Below are 5,591 nucleotides of genomic sequence, written 5' to 3' on the forward strand. Positions count from 1 at the left end.
GTTGGACAGTTTGCCCAAGCTTTCCTGGATTAGGTCCATTTGTTTCTGTTTTTTCAGGATTATTTATTTGCAGCGATAAGTTTTGTAACATTCCAGTCAAGTTGGCTACCTGTCCCTTGACCTCATTGAGTTCTTCTTGACTAGCCATTGCCTTCTTAGCTTTCCTTTTCCTACCGATTGGTTTATCAAAAAGTAAAACTTGAACAAAGGTGTTGTCCTTGATTAAACGCCCTTCTCTCCTTGACCAAGTACTGTAGAAAGGGAAATTAGGGATAAGTTTCATACCAATTATTTTGGCTCAAGCTTTATTCAACATGCAATATATGGGAAAATATTATGGAAGAGTGAAGGGAATGATATGTTTGGAGAAAGTATGTGGAGTGTAGGAAGATGATGTAGATGAAGAAATATGGAAGAATTAGGAATAGAATGGACCCTAACTAAAATGACGGAAAAACGACTCATGCATGAACCTAAGACATGTTCATGGTGACATGTACAAAGTGTGTGCTAGTGAGTTTAGGTGACATGTTAAGACTTGTGTCATGACCATGTGGCTAGACTATATGACTAGACTCAAGCAAAGACTAAGTTAAGACTTCACGTATATGCATTAAACTAGACAGGCTGTAGTATTTTAGTCATAACTTTTAATCTGTGACTCTGATTGTAACGAAACCAACGCCTAATTAAACATACAACTCGGGGCTACAGATCCATAGGTCGTATGACTCGTGGTTCTTCCTAGAACTCCGGCTATGACCAAAACAAGTTGACGCATGTGCAGTATACGGGAATAAAAATCCGGGTTGACTTAATGGAACTATGACTCGATTTTAGGCTTATTCATTAGTTCAAATTAATTAATTAATTAATTAAACAAAGTCCTTTAGTCATTAGTCAATTTATTTAGTCTTTAACACAAGTCAAACAAACGGTTAACACACATATAATATATACAAGCAAGGGTGCACAAGTAATTCACATAGTCACAATATGATGCAATGAGTTTGCAACCTAACCATGGCTCTAGTTCTCTAAAGTTCGAGGATATGGGTTAAGTCAAAAAGGTCCATGGTTAAGAATCCATATGCATTGCACACAAGCCTACCGGGAGGGAAGGAGCGAATGGACAGGATTCCGCGAGTTCGTGATGAAATCGAACTCGACTCCATGGTTTGGTGGATTCACAAACATTACACGTACCCATATCTGAACTTTGCACATGATAGTGGAATATTCCATTGGGCAGGTGAAGCAGGAACCCCCAGAGGGTTATATCCATATGTAGAACACATATGGGTTCAGAAAAGTGAGAAAATGACTCAATCAATAAGCAAAATCGAGCCAACAACACTAGAAATGGTCAAAGCAAGAAGACAGACCCCTGGCTCGGTATTGGAAGAACTTGGCGCCAGACTACAGGGACTGTCGCCGCAAAAAAGCTCCTGTCGCCAGGCGACAGAAACTTTTTACGGGCGACAAGCCCTGTTTTCTAGACGCTAGTTCCTACATGCCTTGGCAAGTTTCTGTGTTCTTCGAATTTTCCAGATTTCGCATCATCTTTTCGATTCTAGTCATGAAAGATATTTCTCAAATTTCCTACGTGTAAAATTCCTATGGATTGACTCATGGGGTGCTCCCATGAGGACCTTTTAATGCATATGACAATAATGTTAATCCAATCACGCACATGAAATACTTAGAATTTTTCGAGTCTCATCTGCTCATTCTAAATAATTGCCAAAATCAAATAAATTTCAGGAATATAAATAGAAATCCTCCCCAGTGGAGTCGCCAAAAACTGTAGGGAATATTTCAAGCATTATGATAACCCCAAACTTGAACCCCACTGTGATCATACACTAAAGTACGGTGGCGTTCCAAAGGGAAAGACAAAGAGCAAAAAGAGTCGCCAACAAGTTTTAGGAACTTGTAAACCCAAAAGACAATCCAAAGGACTATCAACTACTCCATAAGGTCTTGAACCAAACAGGGTCCGGGGATGAGGGTACGAATCCAATCTACAAAAGAAAGGACCCGCCCTATAAAATAGGCCTCTACTTTGTTCTGCTCGTATTCATGCGCGCTTTTCGAATAACATACAAACATTATATTAATCCTACCCTGTTTATCTATGTTGGTTGAATATTAATGCACAAATAAGACTATTATTGGCAATCACTTGAGTTAAAATCACATTAGCCTAAACCAAATTATTAATTATCTTATTAAGCGTGATTTCAAGTACAAATTCCCTTCAACAATCATAAAAGGTGTGATCATGCAATAACAATAAAATATAAATCAAGCAACATAATAATAAACCATAATAAATAATAACGATGATAATAGCATGATAAGGCATAATAAAGCTTAATAATAATAGCAAGATCCTAAGCATGATACTAACAAGATTAATAACCAATCCCTAGCATGTCACTAAGCAATAAAGATCAAAGCTTTAACCCTAACATGGTAATCACATGATATTAGAAAGCATAAAATAATCCTAACATGATACTAGGAATATTAAACAATAATAAACATGATTTCTACATTGAAAGAGGGTAATAAGATTACATACTTTGAAGCCTCGTACCTCTTTCTAATAACAAAATACACAAGTTAGTAAACTTCAATGACAGTAATAAAGAACAATTAAAGAATTAAATTGAAATCAAATTAAATAAAGTTTAGACTAGTTTTGGACCAAACCCTCTGAAATTATCAAACCTTTCACGTCTAGGGCGAAGGCAACTTCGAACTTGGTTAAGAGATTCAAGATCTTGTGAATGCGGAATATTTTATGTGAAAAGCTAGTTTAGAAAAAGAGGGAGAAAGAAAGCAAATATTGCTCAAGAGAGAATAGAGAGAATTAAGGAAGAGTTAATGAGAATTGATAGTAGTTGATTGAGAGAATTAATGAGAGATGATTGAAAGTTGATGAGAGTTTTGATTGAGAGAATTGATGATGAAAGTTGATGAATAAAAACAGAGGTTCGGACCCTATTTATAAGAAAACAGTCCGGAAAATCATAGAATTTGATAAGGAATAAAACTCCACTCTGTCGCTAATCAAACCGACCTTGTCGCCAAAGATTTATCTTGTCGCCAGACGACAGAGTCTGTCGCGAGGCGACAAGCCTGTCGTTTCGCGACAAGACAGTTTTTTGCGGATTTTGTTTTAATTATATCTTTTGATCTAGACGTCCAAATAAGTCATATAATATGTCGTTGGAAAGCTCTTGAAGTCTAATTTCTAATGCAATTAAAATCAGATTAAAATATTTTGTAGATAAAAAGATATGAACAAAATAGTGAAAGGGTGTCAGTTTTGGATAGAGTTTCGTATTCTTTTCATATCTTTTTCGTTATAGCTCGGATTTAATATTATAATATATCATTGGAAAGATAATTTCAAGATCTATCCAACCATATAAAATTTGGATAAAAAATATGAGGCACGAAAATAATATCTGACTATCTTTGAACATGTTTGAATCCGAATAGAATTAGGAAAGTTTTACAAAAGGAAAGTTTACATTTAAATCAAATTCCATGATCTTATATTTTCAAAAAAGGATAATTAATATATTTTAGAATCTTATAAAAGATTCTAATCAATCCTAATTAGTTTAGGAATAGGATTAAACCTTTGGACCCTCCTCATGATCATTGGGTCGTAGGTAAAATCCGGTTTGGGCCCAGTTTAGTATTTTGGCCATAACTTCCTAATTATTCATCGGAATTGGGTTTATAATATATCGTTGGAAAGGTCTTTTCAAGCTCCATACATTTACACCATTATTGGACCCTTATCATGGACCAAAATAAACTGAATTGGACGTTTTCAAATAAATAAAGTCATTTTCAAAAACAGAGAAAAAAGAATTTAATAAAAACTAACCGCAACACTTGACTTTTCACACTTTTACCTCATTCGATTATGGTTCGACGTGACAGGTATTCATCACTGGGTTTGGTTTTAGGGAGACACAAATGGGTGTCTACAGGTTGGTAGTCCCAACGACCTACTAAATCCCGATCAAATTTTGGCGCCGTTGCCGGGGAAGCGGCTTGTTTGGTGACTAATTTGCTTTTGTTAGAGTAATTTTAATTGCTTTCTTTTTGTTTTGTTTTGTTCTATCATACTTGTAATTGCTAATTGTTTGCTTAGCTTTGGTGAATGCTTAGAAGATCTCAAGGACCACCTACCCATCAAATTGACCAAGAAATCAACCGAACTTTGAGACAAATCCTTAGGCTTTTTGAAGAAGAAGGGAGAGGACTTGGTGCTATAATTGATAGAGGGAGTGATTCTTACTCTTCTATTTTGCAAAGGGAATCAATAGCGGGACAAGAAGATGATGTTTTGTTTCGTGAGTTTTGTAATCCGGAGGATTATGAGCTCACGGGAGGGATTTTGTTACCCGTCACGGAGAATAACTTCACAATTCATCCCCAATATACAAGAATGGTTCAATCGGAGCAATTTTCGGGTTCTACAAGTGAAGATCCCATAGAGCACCTTGATAGATTCCTTGAGCTATGTGCCATGATTTAAACCAACCAAGTTTCACAAGAGTACATCCGGATGCATTTATTTCGACAATCTCTTTCGGGTAGAGCAAAGAAGTGGTTGAAGCAAGTGAAGCCTAACTCACTCACGTCTTGGAGGGAGGTAGTTAAGGCATTATTGAAGAGGTTCAATTCCAAGGAGAAGACCGCCGAGATGAGAAGGAAGATTGCATCATTTGAACAATAAGCGGACGAGAGTCTTAATGAAGCTTGGGAGAGGTTCAAAGAGTTGATACAAGCATGTCCTCACCATGAATACAATCAATGTTTGCTCATGAGGTTTTTCTACGATGGTTTGGAGCCCATGTCTAGAGCCAACTTGGATGCGGGGGCGGGTGGACAACTAATCAAGATCCCTCAAAATCAAGTGGAAGCAACAATCGAGGAGGTAGCAAAGAACTACTCTTGGGGAGGTAGAAGAAGAAGTGCACCAAAGAAAAGTGGGATGTATGAATTGGAGAAGGTCGATCAATTGCAACATCAAATTGAGCAACTCACAAAAGGGCTTTCAAAGTTGAACACAAGTGTTAATGCAAGCTCAAATGGAGGAGCAAGCTCTTCTCAAGTCAACACTTTCTCATGTTAAAATTGTGAAGGAACGAACCATGATACATCTTATTGTGGAGGTTTGAGCCCCGAGCATGTGGCGGCATACAACACAAGACAAGACGGCTTTAGAGGAGGCGGCGGTGGAGTAGCTTGGAGACAACCACCACCCAGGTTTGCATCTCAACCTCAACAATGGGGCCAACAAGCTCAACCTTCTTACAATTCCAACCCCCAATACCAAAATCCAATTCCATCTCAAAACCAAAACCCAAGAGGAAGCTACCCTAGGAACAACCAATACAACAACCAAAACCAATACAACAATCAAACCCAAGGGCCCCAAAGAAATCAAGAACAAACACCTTAAGCGGAGCCAACACCCACACAACTCCTTCAATCTATGCATTCACAAATGCAAACTTTTGGGCAACAAATGCAAGAAATAAGGGCACATAACAAAA

General features: G+C 37.4%; 1 non-coding gene across 1 annotated transcript; it reads right to left on the minus strand.

Moving 5' to 3' along the window:
* Nucleotides 1–4,733: 4,733 nt before the first annotated feature.
* LOC145621671 (small nucleolar RNA R71) lies at nucleotides 4,734–4,838 on the minus strand. Its single transcript, XR_014108489.1, has one exon. It is a non-coding gene; the product is annotated as a small nucleolar RNA R71 (small nucleolar RNA).
* Nucleotides 4,839–5,591: the final 753 nt, after the last annotated feature.

Source organism: Chenopodium album, chromosome 27 (genome assembly GCF_948465745.1).
Source record: "Chenopodium album chromosome 27, dcCheAlbu1.1, whole genome shotgun sequence".
NCBI lineage: Eukaryota > Viridiplantae > Streptophyta > Magnoliopsida > Caryophyllales > Amaranthaceae > Chenopodium > Chenopodium album.